At 42.1% G+C, this 23,144-nt stretch overlaps 1 long non-coding RNA gene across 3 annotated transcripts in view; it reads right to left on the reverse strand.

Annotated features, from left to right (window-relative positions):
- LOC142601188 (uncharacterized) overlaps positions 1–23,144 on the reverse strand; it is a 505,408-nt gene that overhangs the window by 53,353 nt on the left and 428,911 nt on the right. For all 3 annotated transcript variants that reach the window (XR_012834820.1, XR_012834819.1, XR_012834818.1), the window contains exon 4: positions 1,723–1,786. This is a non-coding gene — a long non-coding RNA (uncharacterized LOC142601188). The remainder of the gene's footprint in view (positions 1–1,722; positions 1,787–23,144) is intronic.

Here is a 23,144-nt window from a genome sequence, read left to right on the forward strand (position 1 = left end):
TGAATCAGGGAGCCCAGAAAACAGCTCAGGCAGAACACAGCACCATCCCTCTGACCCCAAATTTAGCCTGTCTTTGAGATGCTACTGAGTGCCAGATGAGTCCATTACCATGAAGTGCCTCATTGCAGAAAGCAGCAGCAAGTGCAGCGCACTGACCCAACCCTGGCTACATTCATGCCCTCTGATAATTCAGGTTTTCCTTTTTCCACTCCTCTGTATCTGGGTGCTGGTGCCCATACACTTCTGTCTTCTTGGCATTGTGGCAGGGTTTGGACCTTAATTCCTTTGTTTATGCCATTAAGTGTGTTGAAGGCAACAGAATACAAGCTTCATCACACTGACCTGCCAATAACCTCCCTCTGTCCTGGAGGGATGGTGTGTTCTGGCATAGGGTAAGGGTCCCATTTAATTTAGAACCTTAAGCTGGATTTGAACTGTAGCCCCAGAAGTAAAAAGCCAGTGTTTTTATCTGGGAAGCCACATGGCTCTGGTTTCCTGATTGGTACTTGTGACATCCCAGTATTGGCAAACCACAGAGATATTAACTGTGTGCTCTATTTTCTGCCCTTAATTATGGCCAGCTAGTCTGATTTTTCTTTCTTTTTTTTTTTTTTTAAAGGATTTGAGTGACAAAGTGACTATGCATATCATTCCACATTTGAACTGTAAGACTTCAGTATTTCTACCTCTAGTGTGTAATTGGATCAGCTGCCAGTTACAGAAAGGAGCTGGGTGAGTATTAAGTGTGTGGAAAATGAAGAAGAGTCCAAGTGTGAAGGGGAGGAATAATTTGACAAAGCCTGCAGTGAGCTGTACGTGGTTTTCTCGTTCCAAAATGGAGTAGGTTTTGAAGCGTATGAGAAAAAACTGGCTTTGATTTATTAGCTTTGGTTCACAGAATGCTAGCCACAATCTTGTACTGACTTAAGACATATGGAAAGCCACAGTCCCTGCCCCAAGGAGCTTACAATACTGATATTATTTCAACAAGGATTGCTGAGTGCGAAACTGAAAAAGTCTGCTTTTATCTGACTCACTAAAGCTGCGCCTTGAACAACCTTGTCAGGCAGCGCACAAATCTACTGCCATGGGCTTAGCATCACAGACTTATCATGATATGGTGGTCCTCAAACCATTGCACTCACTGCTCTTTTGTAGATCCCCACTGTAGCACGTTCTTACTTTAATTTTGAGTTTCTCAAAGAAAGGAATGAAGCTAACATGAGCGTGAAACATTTTTAAATCTGCTACAAAAATCCAAAGTAAATCTCAGCCCTTTAAAAAAGTGAGAAAGAGATGAGGGCTCTGTCCAGTCAAAAAGTGAGAGTGTTTCTCTCGGGACAAGAAAATTGCCTTGCCACTGAGTTCCTGCATTAACCACAGCAATGCCAGGATCAGACAGACAGACAGAGAGTTCTTTATCCAGTAAGTGTTCAACTATTTATACCTTTACAAAATGCAAGCAAATCCCCTCATATGTGAATAGGCAGTTTGCAGGTTTCTAGTCAAATGCTACTGGTGGGACAGAAAAGCCAGATATTGAATGGGTAGCCAGAGCATCCTTCACTTTACATTTCAAAGCAGGTCTTTGCTGAGATGCAACTTGGGACAACAGTCTGATCATGAGGTGACAAATGTAGTGGGTAAGGAGAGACGACTGCAGCCTAAACTCAAAGAACATCCAGAGTGGCTCATGAAAGAAGCAGAAGAAATGGCAATTACCTGGAAATTCATAGACAGTTGTCCCTCAGCTGTAGAAATACACCATAAAATCCGCCATGCTGATCTGTAAGGAATAAGCAAGAAACATTCATTAGTGGTGCAAACAAACAAAAAAAATATGCCAAGTGGATTGACTGCCCAGTGGCAGCCAGGATACCCGTAATATTGCTAAGTAGGTGGAGAGCGCAAAGAACAACTGAGCTTTGCTGTCTCCCAACTCTAGCCTGCTCTAAGCTATACTTGCTAGTTTACTGCCCAGAGGACCAAAGTGATATTCTGGGATTTGGAAATTTTTCTGCTATGCCTTCAACAGCAGCCACTAATTGAGAGGAGCAATGTCCAAAAGGGCCCCTGGGTTATGGCCATAGAGTCGTATCCTTTCTCACTGGTATAAAAGCTCTGCAGACAAGTCTATCAGACAAAAACACAACAAAAAAAGCAACTCAAAATCATTTCTCTCTGACTCTCCAAGGGGCGTAGGGCATTAAGACAGAATGCCCTACCTCAAAGGAAGTCAAGATTGGATCAGAACATCTCAGAGAGATAGAAAGGGAGAGATGGCAAGAGGAGGTAGTGTAAAGGTTTTATCAGCATGAGTTTGGGATGACCACATTACTCATAGGTCACTATGCTTTCCAGATGAATAGCGACAGATGAAATAAGGAAGACAACGGCCTCCGGATTTCCAGGTAGCAGCTGCAGCCAAGTCTGCCTTTTCAGCTGCCCTTTTAGTCTGGAATATGCACGGCGCTGCTCAGAAAGGGGCTGGCTTTGCGTGCAAAAGGGAACCCACCGTGCGATCCCACCATTGCCAAGTAAGCTCTAGAAAAAACATCAAGACAATACTTGTGTTGTTAGAGAGAGGAAAACTTCAAATGCAATGCATTTGGTTTTGCCTACGTTTTGCATACTTCCTGTATTTCCGAATATTGAACTAGAACCAGTACTTCACAGATCCTTTGTGGATCTCAGCCCATCTCCAGCAGCAAGGCACCAGGAATAGGTTATCCTGATGTGAATCTACAACCGTGACGGCAGAAAACAGGCGTAGTTCTTTATGTTTCATAGCAGCAGTCACAATACTGAGATTATGCTATATAATAAAGACATTACATGTCATTTATTTATACCAAAGTGATGCCATTCTGCCAGGCACTGTACACAGACTTTACCATGGACTGCTCAGAAGGTATTATCTAATCAGATATATGCACAGAGATCCCAATAGCTGAGTGGAAAATAATACTGCCATTCCTGACATTTCTCAAATTAGCAAGAGCTTATAATGAAGCTCTTATAAGACGTCTCTCTCAAGGATTTGTTGGATACCTCTCTTGCTGGGAATGGATGCACATGGGGTAACTGCCCTCCTGCTCTGTGCTTAATTCTCTCACCTCATTCTACGTTGCTTGTTTCCTGCACTCAGAGATATCCTACTTGTGTTTGAACTCTCTGAATACTCTCTTCAGCTACACACAAGGAGCCGGAGGCCTTGGTAACCTTCTACCCCACTAGTTCTTTTCCTGCAGTCAAGAAATTATCTCTCATTTTTTGTTTTCTTTTCTTTTTTTTTTATTGCAAAGAACTAGGGGAATTCCCCCTTCCAGTGCCTGGCTTTATGCTGGACCCTGATGGCAGTGATTGGTAACAGCAGAAAAAACCAAACAAGCCACACCACTCACAAACAAAAGTGTCTCATTTTTCACAAGGTTTTATGTAAATATTTTGATAATTTTAGCAATTCCACATTCATATTGGTATTGAGCTATCTAGAAAACGATGTATGTTTCAAATAACTTCAGTAAGAGTCAGGATATGCCTGTGTGAATGTTTGTATATTTTTCCATGAAGAACTCAAATCAGATAAAACTCTGAGACCTGATTTTCAGCTGATACAAATCCACAAATATAATGTATGCCAGTTTACACCTGCAAAATTCCTTACCCTGAAATATTTTGGCCCCTGTCTCTCCTTCATTCAAGCAGAGGGAATAGCTACCAGCAGGGGAAGGCTTCCTGTCTCTGCCTCCACTATCTTCAGCAATGTGAGTTCGCACAAGGAGCTGGAGGCTGTAGCTGCCTTCTGCCCCAGCAGGTTTTCTTTTTCCTTCATTCAGGAAATTGTCTTTCTCTTTTTTTAACATAATCAACAAGGGAATTCCCCCTTCCGTTGTCCAGCTTTGAGAGAGGAGCTTGTTTTGTGTTTTTAGCTAAAAATCCCCAAAAAGTCATCAAAGGGCTCCCTGACTTTAGTGGGGCAGACCTAGCTGAAAAGGGACGCTCCTGATGTTCACCAACATCCTCCCTTGCCCAGTACTGTGTTGCCGGCAGCGTTCGGGCAGCGTGAACAGCTCGGGCCATCATGCCACAGCGCTCTGCCTCCCAGCACAGCTCTGTCACTCTATGCGCAGTGCTCGTGTCATGCTGTTTACAGAGTGTGACAGACCAGAGGAGAGCAGAGGTACAGTAGGAAGGGAACGGGGCCAGGCCCAGCGGCATTGGGAAAGCATCACCAGAGGTATTGGTCTCTGCAGGACAGAGGGAAGCAGAGCTGAGGGCTGCGGATGGGAATTAGAGAGAAAAATTAAGTGGCACCTCTAATGTGTTTTGCCAGCATATAGGAAGAAGAAAAGAAGTATGAGCCAGACAAACAAGGGGTAAAAATGTTTCAGGAAAGAAGGGGGAAAATGCACAGAAAGTATCATAATAAAGGAACCCAATCAGTAGCAACAACTCAAGGAGAAAAGAGGGCTGATGGATAGCTGTGCTAGCATGAGTGAGGAAGGATAAACCAAACCTTTTCAAAGCATTAAAAAAGAAAACCAAAATGCATTTAAAAAACCTCGTGAGAAAATAAAAGCCAGAGGACAAATAAAACAGAGAGAGAGGATTTCTACGAGCACAAAAGCAGAGGTCAGTACCCTGTGGTCATTTCCTAAGAAAGGAGGAAGTAAAAGTGAAGGAAAATACCTAAATATAAAAGACTACTTATAAACAAATGAGACATTGACTGCTACTCTATGATTTTTTTGAAAGCTTGCTATTAGCATATCTCCAATGATAAATGCCTTAATATGATGTCAGCTTTCTGTAGGCAGAAAGGCACAAATGCAGCAAATCAGTTCTGCCAGGCAGACAGTGAAGTAACAAGAAATAATTTCCCCCCGTGCCACATGACACTGCTTTGGTCCATACACATCCTCTCTCCAGCATATACCCTCGGAAGAGGCGCGCAGCAGGACAGTAGAGCAGGAGGAAGTTTAGCCATACAGAAGATGGGAACACAAATGTATAAATATGTTGGGAGCCTAGAGCTTGATTCAAACAGTAATTACACAGGTCGATCTCTGACCAAGGATCCTCAGTCCACATCCTGCTCCAGTAACTCTTTTTTATCACCAGTTTGGGCAGAAAACACACTTCTGGATCCCTCTTGCTGAGACCACCAAAACTGAAAATTGCCAAGTTTCCTCTGAATGGCAATGACATCAGTAAAAAGATCAGACGGGTAAGAGCATGTTCAGGAGCTGTTTGGTCTATAGCTGAGCTGCGCTGGTGCCCTGTCACGGTGGTAACCTCCCACCATTCATTAAGCCCACTAAGCTCAAGCTAATGTTACAAATCGCCCCCAGGGTGCCTTGGCACACAGCTCCAAGCTCACCCTTCCATGGGGAGAGGAGCACCCAAGCCACCCCACCGACCTGAAGCCTAAAAGAGGAGCCATGGTAGGGATGTGCAGGCTCAAGGCTGGGCGGGGATGGCTCCGTGGAGGAAGGCTGGATGGGAAGAACTGAGCAAAGACCAAAGCCAGGCTTCATTTTGCAGACATCACTGAGGCCTTTCCCCTAGCTCCAGAGGGGTGGAGCAGATGTCCTACTCTGTGGGAGAGAAGTAATTCCAGACCTGAGGCTTAAGCCAAGACAACTTTGGTATGTAACTCCATATTTTGACTGACAGAAGGAACCATTTACCATGCTGGCCTAGTTTTAAAAGTAAAGATATATGGGTGGCCCTCAGAATTTATGCTGAAGTTTGATGGGGTTAAAAGTTGTGCCCACTGACATGTTTTCAAGCAGAGAAATACCAGGAATGAATCTTTAGGCATTATAGTGTGTACAGCCAAAATGCTGTTCTCACTTCCATCCCATCAGTGGGGTTATATGATTAACATTAATAATTTCAAAGGCAATATTCTACTTATTGATTAGGGCCTCATTTGGGAAGGGATGGATTCAGACTGACACTGAAAGTTGATTTTACAATGTATATATGTACATTCACTTGCAACAAAAGAGCCACATATAGTCCTTAATTTCTCTGTAAAATCCAGTTCGCTTCTGTGGTATCTCACCAACAGAAGTGAGACGACAGTCTGGCCCCAAATCCTCAATTCCACAAACTCCAATATTGTGCTGCTACGAAGACAAGGCTGCTTCAGAGGCTGAGCAGACAGTGCCCAGGTCCTGCAGTCTTTGCTCAGACTTCAACTCACTGACTGTAATGGAAGTATTACCTTAATTCATGACAGCATCTACACTAAGAGTGCTTCTGTACACATCTTACTTGCCAAAATAAAGGCTTTTTTTTTTTCCTTCTTGAGTTGGGAAAGATGGTGCAGATTAATTTTTTAGATGGGAAAAAAAAATCCACATCCTCTTTTTCTTAAACAGACAACTTAGAGAAACAGAATAACCTTTTTTTTCCTTGCCCCCCCAAACCCTTGTTCTGTACACCACCCCAGTTCCACCCTTGCTCTAAGATTAGCTGTCGATCTGAAGATTGACTGTGCTATCCGTACAGTCAGATATTCTTCGGATTCGGTTATCATATCAAGGTGCATTTGTGCTTTAAATGGGCAGCTATGCTGTAAATGCAACACAAAGGAGCCAAATTCAGCCTGTTCCAGCACAGGTCCAAAGCGCAGAGAGTCTGCGATGCTGTAGTCTTTTGTTTCAAATGCAGATAGATAAACTTCAGCCTTTTTTCCATGATGGTTATAATGCAGAATATGAAAAACTCTTGGGATGGTTTAAGCTGCAGGGTATTCTCCCAGAGTTCTGTCCAAGAATAATCTAGTAAAAATGTGGACAGAGAACCATCGACCTCTGCTTTCCCCTGAACATATGCAGCTCTGATCAGTCTGGTATTTCAAGAAAAACAAGGTCCTGAACCCTAATCCTCAGACACATAACAAAGCGCACTTCACAGCTGTGATGCACAGCTACTATCAGCTCCGAGGCCTGAGTGGGTCCCAAGACAATGCCTCCTTTATCACCCAGAGGACAAATATCTAGACAGCAATATTTTCTGCTTGAATGCTTCAAGCATCTCTCGCAACTCCTGACTGAAAGAGAAAACTGAGCTGAGAGTGTTTGCTGAGTGATTATTTTAATTTACTACTTGATGTAAATCTAAATGAACTGACATCCAGCTTGAGATGGACAGAAAACAATCATTGTGAAAAAAGAAAGAAGGCTAATATTACAATATCATTTGAGTAGCACAGGTTTAGGCAACTTTAGCAGTGGCAATGTAATAGATAGTGAGGCAGGGTTTGCATTTCCTTTTCTTCACTCAATTACCATAATAAGTTCTGTAATTTTAGGGCTGTTTATTTATCAGGCGACGATAACAAAGACGCTCAGAACACGGTGTCTGAATGCAATACTACAAAGCATCACAGTGTAAGCCCTTGCATGCAGAGGGATTGCTGATTCTCACACACCTGATTATCTGTGTGTACGTGTGTTCAGAAGCAACAACATTCCCCTTTTAGTTAATTGCTAAAATGGCACACATTTTGCATCTGGCTCGAGGCAGAGTGAGGGAAAGGGATAGAAAAGGAAGAAAACTTCCTGGTAAAGTTCTCCAGTGCTTTAAAAACCTGTCAAGTCACTCTGCCGAGCTTTCTTGTATGAACAATAGATTTGGGACCTGGCCTGCCTGCATCGGGGAGTCTGTCACTGCTGCTCTCTGATCCGGGTTTCCAACGTTTGATGGCTGCGCGGTGTCACAGAACAGCTGGAGGAGAGGCGCCCCGGCTGAGTGCATGAGATGGAGGGGAAAAAATACAACAAACAAAAAGCAAAAGAAGACATTTCTTTGTGAGGCAGCCACACGCATCTGGGCTCTGCCGGAGCGAGACGTGTCACCTTGTGGCATGGCCTGTGGCACCCTACACTGAGACAAACAGATATTAGTGCCGCACAGGCCCCCCTCGTTCCCAAAAGAGGACCAGGGAGAAAGTACACCACATGCAATGCAACCCCAGATGGAGGTCCAGCAAGCGCTCCCTCCTGGTGGGGCTCAGCAGCCTGTCCACCACCTCCGGCAGCTCCCAAAGGCATTTTTCCAGCAGGAGACCATCTCCTCAGGCCCCTCCAGGCGTGGGCATGCTGCAGTGGCACCGACAGCCTGGAAGAGTGGGTAGGAGGCACCACCAGCCCATCACTCGGTGCCTCTCTCAGCACATCAAAGAGCCATAGTGCTCCCCCAAGGTTGACTCAATGCACCTGGGGCAACTTTTCATTCCACCCTGAGATGTTTGTATTGGTTTTGGGTGAATTTGTGGTTGGAAAGACTAAGCCACATGCATAATTTCTTGCACATTGCCTTAAAAATGTACTTAATTTGAAACAAAACTCACAGTGTAATGTTCCATTTTGCATATACCAAAGATCAATGGAAAAGCTCATAATTGAGTAAGAATAAAAGCAATTGAATAAAGATGAAACTTGATGGGTTTCTAAGACTGCCATTCAACAGTCTTGAGGTTTTGGAAGGATATTATGCCTTCCTATTAAATGATTTGAACCACTACCTTAAAGAAATCTCTGCAGTTCCTTCTTAAATTCTACAGGAGGCTCAAAAAGCACGTTGGAAATATTTTTACTCTGTACCATAAGATGTTTTTCATCAGAGTAACATGCCTCTTAACCCATAGCCGTATATTCAATTAAATTGCATGGGCATATGTGTGTTTATTTACATAATGTGTAAATGTATAGCTGGGTATATATAAACAAAAGGCTTTCATAACACAGAGGAACACACATGGTGGTATAATTTGTGTATACGCACACTGTGTAACTGCAGCCGTTCGTGTCAACACCATTCATCACCTGTATTCACCAAAATGGTGTCAGTACTGTTCCGCACGCTGCCTACAAGTTCACCACAATGATAATCTCCCTCCTCAATTAATTAAGGACAATTTAAATATTTTAAGTGAATTACATTAACATGACAAAACAGTAAAATTTAAATTGTGGAGCTGTGAACGGAAAACCTGTGACAAAGTCCCTCTTTCAACACAGTCACATAGAAAGATTTTACAAATTGACAGTATACATTATGCACAGCCTAACTGTGGACATTTTCTGTCAAGCACTTAAACAGAGAGACACAACAACGGCTCCAGTGTGAAAAAAAGAATTATCTGTAGGGGACCAGCCCTCACTAAGGGCAACCTTGACAAGTCCAAGCATGCACCTGGATCAGCATTTAAAATAATTCTGCCATACCGACGTTGTTCATCATGAAGCTCTGTCTAAATTATTGTGGGTTTGCAATGGACCTTCATTAACTGCCCTTATGTATAAATACTATCAAACCTATTAAACCGAGTATATTTTAAATGCCCCTGTTAAATATTGCTTCAGTAAGAGGGTTACAAATACATGGCATTAAATGCTACAGATGGAAATTATTTTTTGTTAGTTCTGCAGGTCTACTTATAACAAATCTGAAATTTTACATTCAGGATGCAGACAGCAGTAACATTTTCCCTTCTAGGGACAAAATTCTGTAAGGAAGTTTTTGAGAAATCTAGCTTGTATTTATAGCCTTACCATACAGCTACTAAGGATCTAGCACTCTTTTCACTGATGAAGTGTCTGATTAACACATACCGTTATTGGGATTTGCAAATTAAAGGCTGGATCTTGCAACACTTATGTGAGTCAGCCTTAATCACATGAGTAGTCCCCAGCAGGAGTAAATGTTGCGGGATTGGGTCCTTCCGAAATGAGCAAAGCTTCATTAGCCCCTTCATATGATTTTATAAATATGCATGCTCTAATGGAGTGTGATGATGTAGGTACATACAAACTCATGTTACTCGTATGAGTACTGCCAGAGATCTCAAAGGGATTTGGGACTTCCACAAAAAAAAATTGCATCACGGTAAGATTGGCTGATGTCATGCAAAAAATAAAAGAGAGGAGAGAGTGACCTCTCCATTTTCCTCAGATTACTCCCTGACAATACAATCAAACACACCACAAATACTAATGCAGAAGGGTAGGTCTAGCTTCTGTCGCTTCGCCCATACCAAGCCCTCCTACTCAGACTGGAAGAAGTTGCCAAATGGGGTGGGTAAATGACCTCCCCCCGGCTCTAGGCCACCACACTGGGCTGCTTCTGCCATCAGAGCTCCTGCAGGTGCCTCAGCGTTGGAGCACGTAGCGCAGCACAGATTTGCCTGCAGAAGATCTGAAGGTGCATGGACCTCCTGCTGCTCGTTCACCACCAAGGTCAACAAAGCTCGGCGTGTGATGTCACACGGGGCTATTGCAGAAATGATTATGACATCACAAAGAGTGAGCAGAAACTGCCTGAAAACCCAAAGAACGGATGAATTCCTCAGAGGCAGTTTTCCTGCCAATGACCCTTGTCATAAGAAGAGGGGGAATGAGTACCCTTTCCCTGAGAGAGGAGGTATTGCTTACCCAGAAAGAATTTTTTCTGGGGCGTCAACACTTTAATCTAAAGCCCACACTGCATTTCCTGTTGGTAATTCTTAGCTGTAATTATGAAAACTATTGCAATTAGATTATTCTAATTATGAAAATCTATTTCCTTTTAAAGATATAAAAGCAACCTTTTTTTATGAAAAAGAACACATAAAAACACTGAAATCCTTTGAATTCCTTCCTGTGCCACAGAATCTGAGCACAATTTATCTAGATAAGTTTTAATTATAGCCTTTCCAGAAAGACAGTACCCTGTATAAATAAAAAGAAATATAATTGATAAATGTAGTCAGATGGTACCAGGTTGTTTAAATAGACCATTAAGCTCAAAATGTCTAAAGTTAAATTAGATTGTATTCTCTTTCACCTAGGGCTTTTGTAAGGCACAACTGGCATGTATAGTCTTGTCCACATTAATTTTTACTGCCACGGTCAAAAAGCAGCATAAGTCTGAAGCTTGTGTAGAATTTTCTGTCTTTATTTGACGTGATCATAGTAGATGAATTAGCTCCCTTGGTGCAGAGAGTGAAAGAAGGTTAGTTGAGGGAAATAAGGAATTTTCAGAGGAAAGAAAAAGTTTGAGGGAAACATATGGTTTAAATGCTCTAGCCTATTTCAGATCAAGCTGAGAGAGTTGAGATCTGTTGGTTCAGAGATCCAGTTCACTGCACATTCCTACTGTGCCTGCCTACTAATTGCATCCCATGTTTGTCAATCAAATATTTGCAATTAACAAAAATATTCCCTTAAGAGACATATAACAGAGGCTGCTAAGGATCCATTGCTTTGCTATTAGAGTCAGCTCAAAAAAAAAAAAAAAAAAAGGCCTTTAAAAATATTCTGATGATGATGACACTGCCAGACACTTCCAGTCAAAACATTAACAAGCAGAATAGGTGGCATGGGGGCTTTTCAAAGAGATTTTTTTCAAAGAAGAAAAACTTTGATCTTAGCGTTTCTGACCCATCCTCCACCTCTGATTCTTCAATCTACAAGTACATATAGTGGTTTAATTTCACTCAGTGCATTACTTGCCTAAGGATAAAAGTTGATCTAGATTTTTTTTTATTTAACTCCAATTTAACTGATGCTCTAAAGCTGCCCTATCACTGCATAATACACACACAAGGTTTCTAGGCAGAAACTGAAGAAAGCAGACTAGAATAATAAGAAATGCACAAGGTTCAGAGGAAACATTAATTTGTAAATAGGTAGAAATGCCAGTAATTTGTTGGGAATTGAAGACCTTCTGTATGCAACAGTGAAGCATAGCAGCTGTGCACTGCTGTTTTATAAATCAATATTACATCTGAAGGTGGTGTTTGAATGCTTGTATCATTGTGGTTTGAGTCAAACAAAGTTCTGTGATAAGAAATGATCAAACAAAACAAACAAAATCCCTTCCCCGTCTCGTCGGATAAATTCCAAACATAATTCCACAAGAGGGATAGAACATTCAAATCATCCACTTTTTTATAATTGCATAAACCCCTCAGTCACAGAAAGATGATTGGATTGGTGATGGACTATTGTATTCTCAAAGACATGGATCATGCCAATGGAGAGCTCCTGCAAAATGATAATAGTGTGCGCATTTTCTGTATGACCTATGTGGTAAGCTTTAAACCCCATCCAAGCCAAAATGCAGCGGTCTGGTGTGAACATGACTGGGACCAGGGGACTCCAGTCTTCTACTTCCACCTCTAAAACTAATTCCTTCAGTGCCATGAGCAACCACTTATCCTCACTGCTGCAGTTTCTCCATCTAAATACAGAGGATAATATACAGCCAGCTAACGAAAAGAGCTCAGACTTAGGCCAAGTCTACCCAAGGAAAAATTTGCCAGCATAGCTCAGCAGGTACAGCTTGATTAGCAGATTTGCCTCATGTTGACACAGCCTGCACCTGCGAACAGAATATTTTTCCTGCCATCTACCAATTCTCCCATGCAAAATGAAGCAGAATCCCAGCAATGTTAATGATTTTCCCAGTCAAAAGTGATCTAAAATATTGTATGTCCCCATGAGTGACATTGCTTCATTTTCTCAAATAATAGTGTAAATTAGCTGTAAATAATAGTGAAATGTTCTGAAGATACAAAGGAGCTGCCTTCCCTTGCCTTTTTTTTATCTTTATAAAACAGTCCCTTAATTTAGACTGTGGCTTTAAAAAATCCTCAGTATCACAAAGCTATGTCTTTGGGGCCATAATACTTGCAGAGAATGGGCAAAGAGGTAAGATACAGCATTTCTCATAACCCACCAAGCCCAGTTTCTGGAACCTCAGGAAAGAAAGGGAGTTGGGAGAGCAGTGTCTGCAAAGAAATATCCTGAGAGACATCTGCTGGCCACTTTTACCTTGCCGAGCTCCACTCGCTGACTGCAGAGCACGCAGGTTTGTGACATTGGACTTTCTGAGTCAAGGGGCAACTTGGTGGTCATACAAATCATAACTGCACAGCAAACAAATATCAACCAACAGCCCTGCCTTTGGGCTCCATGAAAGATTTAGCAACATCCTTATTGTCTGACTTATTACGACAGGAAACAAATTCATCACTGTGACTGCAATGAAGCGGGCTGCAGAGAAGCAGGACAGCTGAACAGCATCCCACACCAAGCCTGTAGGCATGTTTCCAGCCAAGTGACCAGCAACAGACTTCCCTGCCACTGCTGAGTAAATAGTCTCCAAAGCTTGGCATTTGCATCCCACAGCTGCCTATGTACCCCTCTGCGTGGCCAGTCGCGTTGGCTTCCCAACCGCGGCAGATAAAGGAGGACAGCAAAGCTGGGCGGCACAGATAGCGACAAAAAGAAGACAGAGCCTAACTAGCTTTGAAATGGCTGGTGTTGGGGAGATTTGAAATTGCAGACTTGCATCGAAAAGCCCCATTTGTAAATACTCAGCTATGATTTTGCAGGGGGTTGTCAGATTACAGAATTTTATCATCAAGTTTGAGGTGGGAAAAGAAGAGGAGGAGATGGAGGAGGAGAGTATTTCTGTCCCTGTCCTTCATTTCCTGATAAGGAGACACTTTTGATCCAAGTGATTTTTTTTTTTTTGTCTTTCTTCCTTTCCATTTTTTTTGTTGTTGTTGTTTTGTTTTGGGTTTTTTTGGGTTTTTTGTTTTGTTTTGTTTTGTTTTGTTTTTTTTAAATCTGATAGCATAAACTTGTTTCACAAGATGCAGGTGTTTGAAATATTTAAGAAGTTCTCTGGTTTTGTATTCCTAGCCTCATTGATGAGAAAGCTTACGCATCATGACATGGTGAGTTGAAGCAATGATTAAAAGGCTACTGCATATGCTCTTCCCAGCTGAGTTGTTGTTCTCATTGTTGTTTTTAGAGCACAGAGAAAGTGTCTGCAACAGCTGCTAATAAGCTCTTATGCGACTCTACTAACATCATGATCTGATCACCCCAGAAGTGCATAGTGGGAGCCGAGGAACCTGGTCTCAGCAATTTGACAAAAACATCCCTGACATATTTCAGCTACCGTAGAAAGTTTGTGACACCGAGAGGAAATTAACTTGCGTGTGGAAGGTTGAATAGGAACGTGGGGCTTGCGTTTGTGTGCACATGAGATTTAAAGCCACGGGCAAAGCAGGGACGTGTGTGTTTTCAAAGGCACAAATGGGAATTAGACACACAACTTCCATTGACTTTCAATGGAAGAACTACCCTTTGTGCCTTTGAAATTCTCCTCCCTTATTTACTGTACTTCAGTAAGAAACAATGCTGAAAATGTAAGAATGTTTTAAAAGGCATCATACCTGGAGTGTTGCTGCTTTAGGATACTAATCTAGAGGTACAAGGTGAAACCACTCCAATATACTGATCTAATTCATAGATGGCCCAAGAAATCAGCTTATAATACCTCTTGCTCAGACCTTCAAATTCAGAGTGCTCCAAAAGTATAACTTGGTCTGACAATGAACCAGTTCAGAAATTTCCATTGGCCTACACCAGAGGGCATGACTAGCTGTTACCCCTTCCTGAGCAAGTTGAACAGTGCGGGAAGAGTAGGGTAATTATATCTAAAGGTCTAACCCATGGGATTCTCCCCTATAAAACCAAACTGCATTCTTTCACTGGCAGAGAAGGAAAGAGGTTGGTTCATTTAAGATAGATCCAGGTGGATGAATCTGAACCCATGTGTGCCCATCGTAGAAGCTGTATGACTGCATAGGTGTGTGCTTATGTGCCATTTGGCTCTAATTTTGGTAAATGTAGTGGTAGCTGTTCAGTTCTCGTGTTAACAGTGTCATGCTGTCTCCGCAGGATGACTGTGAGCAAACAGTCTGAAGATGTTTTAGCAGTGCATATAGCTGCATATATTTTCCATAAATAGGAGTTTATTCTTTGGCAGACAAGCTAGCATTAGAGCTGCAAAAACACAAGGAATATAGTAAGTGCTGGGAAAAAGAAAAGCAAGCAGAGAGACAATCTGTGAAGCAGAGGAAATAAATAGAGACTGAAAAGAAAGAAAAAGAGAAGAAGGAGGGGGACACAACACTAAAAAGCAAAGGTGAAATGGAAAGAGGAAGAGATGGTAAGGAAAAAAGAGAAGTCAAGAAAAGTACAGAAAACAACTTCTGTATGAAAAAAAGGGGGGTAAAAAAAGCAGAAGAGGAATCAGAAAACATTTTAACTGTTTTTGAATTTGCTTCCACCAATGGTGCGGTGGAGGTCCTGCTCCAGCTGCCTCAGCCCTTATTCTGTGTCAAGCAGACGAGCGGTGCTTGATGAGTGATAGGGAATAACGGTGACTCTTTTTTGTTAGTAATTGACGGGAAGTGCTGTTTGCCATTGTGTCAGTTCAGCACAGCACCGGCAGGCAGGCCGGCATCAGTGCCGGCGATAGAAACTCTGTGGAAAGGTTCTTGCTGTGAGCAGAGTCAGCTACTCAATACAAATCTCTGAGGCTTGTTAGCAAGAGATCTAGGAGATAGCTTTTTCAGTCTTCTGGTAATACAGAGCACTGGTTTATATGGCAGCTCTGAAGCCCTCTACAAACAACCACTCCCATGTGCTGCAACAGACCCCGACAGTTTAAGCATTGCGGAGGACTTGTTGAACGCAAACAATTTATGTGCACCTCATTATACAGCCCCTCTACGTTCTCTGCTTCCTTGGTTGCAGAAACAGCACAAATCCAGCAGCGATGTTTTGCAGACCACACTACAGCACATAGCTCTGGAGACCTCAACTGCCTTTTTACCCAACTTTTTAAAAAACCTGTTGATTCCCAAGGCATGGGAGCAAGTACTTTTTTTTTTTTTAATTTATTAATCCTCATCATAATAATTAAAACTGACCTATTTTTAAGTACCACTTCTTTCTTTTCTTCAATGAAGTAGAAATAAAACAAAACAAAACAAAGGTTTTAAGGGAGGGTTTAGAGAGAGAAAAGCCAAGCCATGATGCTCAGGGAGATCAGCAACCGTGACGTGCAAATGTACACCTTTGCTTAAGCAAAAAGGAAACTCCTGACCATTACAAGGTGCCTGAAGTGGTGCAGGCATGGATTGGCTGTACCTATTCAAAGATATGTAGCAATATATATATATAAAAAAAAAAAGACAGAAAAAAAAAATAGGTCATCTCATTCATAAATTTTCCTGGAGTTTTCTCTGATTTTGTAAAGTCCTGTTTAAATAAGCAGAGATGACAATAGCAATTTCTGCTTGAAAACAAAACCCTAAGCTCAACAACCGAAGACCAGCATAAAACCATTCTTTTCCTAGGCAGAGATGAACTCAGAATTAATTAATTTAGGACACAACTTTCTGAAGCTTGGTTATTCCCTCGGGCAACAACTTTACCTCACATTAATTTACAGTTCAATGGCAATTTTATGGATACTTGAACTTTTATTACTGTATAACCTATACAACCAGAGTTGAGCAGATTTTGCTAGTAGGATAAATGATCACTTGGTTGTAAAATGAGTTATTGGAATTACCTTTTCAATACATTACAGGTCAGACGGTCAGCGGCTGCTTTCTCTGACCGCTCGAGACTCCTGTACCCACACCCTGAGCTGAGGGGGGACACTGCCCCACCGCCATCACCAGCAGCACAACAGCCAGATGGGACACGATGAGGCTCCTGGACGTGGTACTCCCTGTAGCCCAAGTAGTGAAGCTGAGTGTCCAAACCCAACAGGTCCTCCCTGAGGACACTGAGCCCTGCTGGGCTTTGCAGCTGCTGACAGCCGGTCATCCCCTTTGCTCACGCTTCATTCAAACATTGAAGCCCAGTTTCCCTGTCACTAAAGAGCAAATACAAGCACTGCTGGCAGAATCTGGCCCAGTACCCTTGGCAGAAATCCCTAGAAATGGTGCAACACTCGTCTTTTGGTAACCTGAAGAAAACTTCTGGTTGAGATTAGCACTTTCTAAAAGTCCCATTGTTTAATCCTTCATCTCAGAAATTAACTTTGAACTCTCCAAAGGTATTAAAAAAAAAATATGCTTAAACAAATCCCCTATTTTATAAACCAGACCACCTGCAGGTACCAGGTGGCCCAGGAGACGTTTGCATCAGCACACCTGAGGGCAGAGGTCTGTGGTGGGATGGTGCAAATGAATGGCTGGGGTAGAAAAGCCTCTTCTAGAGCTTGTGTAACTGTGCGGGTGCAGCCGCAGCAATAAGCATTGCACAGCCTGCTCTAGTCTGTTGAATAAGCATTGCACTGCCTGGTCTTAGAAACAGAAGAAAAAACTGTGGAACAGGTATACAGGCAGCTAAAATTATTTAGCACCTTTGATTTTAAATAACCTGAAATAAAATGTTTGGGGGGAGATATTTAATGTTATTATTTCCATAACGTCATAAATTACTCTCCACTTTCACATTCCCTTAATGACTAATAATTTATTTTCAGAGTTCTGTACCTTATTGATATCTTTCCCCTACGTGGTGCTCTCGGCTATTTCATCCACATTGGTCACAGTGTCCCAGGCTATGTTACCTTCTGGAATTTACCTTAATTCATGTTAAAGACAATCAGAAATATCACATTGTGGAAAGCACAGCCATGCTAAAAACAATTACTATGGGCAAAATTATCAGTACCTTATTATTTTAGCTCAGAATATTTATCCTATGATATTGATTTTATTACAGACAACTCCTTATACTATGTAATAGCTACTATAAAAACTGCTGCTTTGCACTGCTAGTTTAAAAATAGCACTATAATATTCAAAATAAATGTGCGACAAATTATTTTAAGATTGTGGAAACAACAAAATCCAGAGCAGTGAAAAATGCCACTTTTCAAGAAAGGAAACAGAACAAAATATTAATATTGCCTTAGTCAATATTTCAGTTTTAGATAAAATTCACCTTGAAATCTAGCCATCAATTTCTTATAACATCAGAATTGATTTCTTAAAAAATCTAGTAGTAACTTCATTTAAATCCAGTCTTTCTAAATCTGTAGCACTTCAGAAAATGTAACTGAATGGAAAAAGTCTCTTTTTTCAGTTTTAAATCCCATTTGGTGAGTACCTAAAATAATACAATATGCACCTTGAATGAAAGTATGTGTCTGTGTGCATGTATACTCCTTGTGGGATCCTTTAAAGGATGCTGGCTGCATACATATTGTTGGTGCAAGATCACTGCTGTACGGAAGGTCTGAAGATTTTCAGCTGCAAGCTCTTTTTAAGAACTTGGGAGGTCTGGATGCAACAGTCAAAAGTGGGAAAGAGTTTGCACTTGAAGAGAATGGCTTTATGAAACCCTTCAAGTATTTAAGAATTAGAGCTATTAAATGCATGATCTATGACTTTTAAAGCTCTGATCTGCCTAATCTTTCTTCCATCCCTCTCCCCCAAAGGCATTAATAAAGCCCAAATTAAGCCATGCCAAATCCTCATTTTCCATCTGAGTTTGATGTTTCAAAGGCTGTGCAGTTCTACCTTTGTTTTGACATACAAAAATGTCACCTTTGCTTGGAAATGTGCATATTCAGCAATAAAAGAGGAAATAAAGACTTCCCCTACGTTGTAAGCTCTGTGTTACAGTCTGTCAGCAATCAACAAGGGCAGATGTTAAAGTTGTTATTTAATCAAATTCCTTTCTTCCCCATAGGGTACATCTAAAACGGGAGGTCCATCATATCCATTAGCCGCTTTCTCTAAAGGTATGATAGCAAACTACCCTAGATTTAGATGTACCCTTATCACAAAAATAACTCCATCCCCAAACCAGCACCAACCTGAGCCGAGCAGATACATCAGTGCATCATCAAAGGCGTCCCGGACTTTGCCTGACTTGGCAGTCCTGAGGTGGCTGGAAGTGATAAAGCCCTACCAGGTAGTTTTACCCACTACCAAACCTGTTGCTTGAAATTGTGCCTTGGTATAAAGGCAAATTGCACAGGGAAATAGTATCTTTTATGAGACTGACTGGCACTCTTAGAAGAAACAGAGAAGAAACAAGCCCTGCTTCAGATGTGATACAGAAGCAGCAGTCTTGGAGCTAAATTCTTCTTTTACTTCCTTTCAGACCTGAAGACCGACTTATGTTCCTGAAAGCTTTTTTTTTTTTTTCCCCCTTCATAATTCTTTTCATTGGTTTCATAAAATATTTTATTTCTCTTCACAGCCCATGGCATGACTATAGCCACAGAGTATAAAGGCCAGAGCAGCATTTTACTATTCCCAGTGAGATTATTAGAGAAGCATCTTAATATTTTGTAAGCTCAAGTTTTTTGCCTTCTACAAACAGGTGGTGCCACTTCCCCACCATTGCTTTTAACTATTTCATTAGAAAGAAAAATCATGACATGGAGATTGTAGAAAGACTAATTTCCATCTGTGAATCCCCCAATGCCACCTTTGGACAGGTCAAGAGGAACGATGCAGCAGCAGGTATTAGACCTCAGGAGCTGATCCTTCCAAAGGAACGTAAGGTCCTTCAGCTGAAGCTGGACACCTCAACCCTTTATGTCCTCCCTGCATGACATATTGACTTCCCCCTACCCGTCACGTCAGACACAGGGACAACTACTGAAAGTACCACCTGAACTGAAAGTACCACCTGAACCACTCTGCATGCTGATGAGCTGCACTGGAGAGTGTTAAATTGAATCTGGCTGGCCTGTAAATCAGAATCGTACATTTCTCCTCTTGCTATTAATTTATTCAGTAGAGGAAGGCATTTCATACACTGAGTTTTAGTGTCTGTTATTTGATGGTAATCGATTAATTTTTAACTATCTTTCAGCCCTCTGATGTTCTATAAATAGCCTAAGCTAATAGAGACATTTTTATACCAGGAATGCAGATCCACTGTGAGGTTATTTGAAAAGAAAAAAAGGAGTCGAGTATAGTATGTTTGTTCAATGTGTTATTAACTCGGAAAGGAAATTGAGCTATAGTGAACTATGTAGATCTGATTCTGACAGCTGCAAACAATTCATAGTGAAAATGACTCAGCCTAATTCACATTTTTTAATTATTTTCTCCCACACTTTCTTTTGCAGCCAGATAAAGGGCTCAAAATGACCTTGAATTGAAAACCCTGGATTTATCTTAGTGTTTTCTTCTTTCTTAGTGTTATATCCAAAACTTCCTTACTGGGAAGTAGTAAAATCAGGGAAAACCCCAAACAACAAAACACCTCCCCTCCTAGTTTAATATGAGGTCCTGAAAAGGGAGGAATTATGTGACTTGGTTCACTCAGCAATTCCTTATCAGAGAGCGCTCAGACCTGAATATCATGGGTGGCAAACGTGGAGCTCAAGTGCAGTGGAAGGCACATGGTGGAGGATCGGAGGGGGCGTGGGGCAGCGGCTGCCCACGCGGAGTCTCAGGTCACACTCTTCATTTCAGAAAAGGAGACTTTCCCCATCAGCAGGGGAAAGGCTGACACTTCACTGAGGGTAGATTTCAGCCCTGTTCCTCCAGCTGCTAGCACAGTAACACAACTGTCTGTTGCTTTCCCTTCATTTCCTAGCACCTTTCTGATGCTTTTTTGGTGTACCTTCTCATTTTGCTTCAAATACTTCCCAGACAGTGCTGTGGGCGATGTAAGTTGTTCTTCAGAAATTCAGTTTGGAGGGATGGGATAGACACAAACCCTCAATTGTGGTTGGAAACTCAGAAACATTAGTGGCCTTTTTTTTTTTTTTAAATTTACATTTTCCCTGTTAGTTCACCCTGAGATCCCAACGGCACAATTTACTAATTAATTACTATTATTAGCTAATGGCAGTGAAAACTGAAATTACTGCCTGCCTTAAGCATAACAAAATTGACAATAAATCTGTAGTCTGCGAATCACTTTCTTGTACAGGTCTGTGAACCAAACACCAACAGCGGTGGCTGGCTTGATGCTTTCCAGAAAACCATCTGGCAGACAGGGGGACACAGCCTTCACGTTCCAAAGAGAGGTGCAAGCAAGACAGGGGATGGACGCTTGCGTTCCTGGGCACTGGGTATACAGAGGCACTACTAGATTTGAGAGGGCTTTGTCCCCTTCCCTCCCCAAAACCCATGGGTGATGGTTCTTCAGAACTAGGGGCTGGAATTGTTCCTTTTCAAACAACAGCACATTCATTATGTCCTGTTTGTCACAGCAAGTGTGCACCCAACAACATGGAAACAGCTACAGCTATTAGCACCAGGTACTTGCCAGTTGTATGCAAAATATTTTCAAGTTTTCTCAGATTTGCATTCTCCATATACATATATGGCACTTTTTAATGCCAAAATTTAGGCCTCTCAATCCTTTCCAGATGACTAAACAAGTGCTCTGCTTTGCAAAAGTGCTGAGTGATGGGCGAGATGACTGCACTTAAGTGCTCTGAGGTCTTTCAGAGAGCTGTTGTGCGATTAAGCAATGGGTAATGGGTATGTGAAATACAAGAGAGCTGCTGTGCTGAATGGGAGACCCGCTTCACCCAAACGTATTTCAGGGCTTCTGCCTCGGTGGAGCCAGCAAGCAGCAGCGGAGGAGCCTCCCACGCCACTGGGGTGGGCAGCACGCAGAAGTTACTTTGGGATGCGTCAAAGGCAGCGTGCAGGGTGGGTAACCTGTGGGGAAAAGCCTGAAAGGGTTTCTCAAGGATGTGGCTGAAAATAGGAGGAAGAGGAGGAGGCAGCACCTGAGCAGTGATTGAGGAGGCTGCGGGAGACAGAAGGTGGTGGGGATGCAGCAGCAGAGCTCAGGAAGTCGGTGCCGGGCCACGGCAGCGGTTGTGCCAGGACTGCCAGGGACGGGAGCACTGCTAAGCCTGGAAAATGCACTGCAAGGAGGAAGTGGCAGCAAAGTAGTTTGTAAGGGTGGGAAGCACTATGGTCTGCAAGCCAAATGCTCTGGCAGTGCTCCTGTGCCGTCCCCTCACAGCCACCACGGTGGGTACAGATGCCGGGAAGCAAGGATGAGGGAGAGCCAGGAACATCTATAATTCACTCTGTAGCTATTTTGCAGACCAACATCACCTCCCAATAGCACAGAAACCCTACCCTCCATACGCAGCTCCTTGCGCTGGTGAACGCTACACAATTTCCCAAAACACATGCATGACTTTCTCACCGTGCTTTGCACGCTCCAGGCAGCCTGTCCTCCAGGCTCGGCCTTGCCCCGGCCCTGTAGAGACCTGCTGTTACAACTTGCCATGAGAATTAAACTGCAGAACATGATGTCCACTCTAAGAGCAGGTATATGAGTTTGTGTCTGTATGCATGTGGATGCCTATATAACAATTATTCTCTCTCCCAATCTGAAACAGTGGGTGGTCACTAATGTTAGACTAAAATCAATAGGTAGAGAAGAAACTGTTTACAAAAGCATGACAATGACTAGGTCGTTCACTCAAAAAGGAAGTTAGCATCATTACAAGAAGAAAACACTCAGAAGAGGGCTATAATTTAGTGCCTAGATACCATAGTAACTGGGAACTGCATAGACAGATTAGGCAAAAATTAAATTTGTTTAGACAGACAAAACGCAAGAGTCAGATCAAAGAAATCAGCTTCTATACAGTGTTCAGAATACTCTCCCACCCTCAAAAAGTATACAAAAGAAAGCAAAAACAAGAAGCTGCCAGCCAAAATTACCAATGCAGTTCCATTTAACAAAAAATCAATATTACAATAAGATGCCAGTAATGAAAGAAAAACCACAGCAGTATCTCAATAAAGATTACAAATTACAAGATTATAAATGGAGAGCCACAGTCGTTTTGGACAGACAAATATGACCACAGTACAACTGGAGGCCAAATGATGGTTTAGGAAAAAGGCCTGCAGCTTTCAAGAAAGCCAATGGGAGAAGCAAACATGCATCTAAGGGCAGAATTTGGCTCTAGGACTCGCACATGAATAATTGTGGCAGGGAGATACAGAATATCCCAGAAATAAAAGACCTGCTCATTAGAAACCCATCTAGCCAAACCCATGGGGAGATCCTTAAGTAAAATCTCTGCCATTTGTTATCTTCAAGAATCTGGTGCCAGTCTTGAGTTATTTTTAAGGCACCAAAGCTGTTTTTGAAAATAATTTCTCTTTCATCCAAAGAGCTCTTAAGTAATTTACAGGCATTTAACAAATGAGTTTCACAATGCTCCAAAACCTGCTCCCACGGACACCAGTGGTGAGGTCTCCTCACTGCGACGATGCAGGATCCATCTCACCAAAAAGACAATGAAAC

The sequence above is a fragment of the Balearica regulorum genome, chromosome 3 (genome assembly GCF_011004875.1).
Source record: "Balearica regulorum gibbericeps isolate bBalReg1 chromosome 3, bBalReg1.pri, whole genome shotgun sequence".
Lineage (NCBI taxonomy): Eukaryota > Metazoa > Chordata > Aves > Gruiformes > Gruidae > Balearica > Balearica regulorum.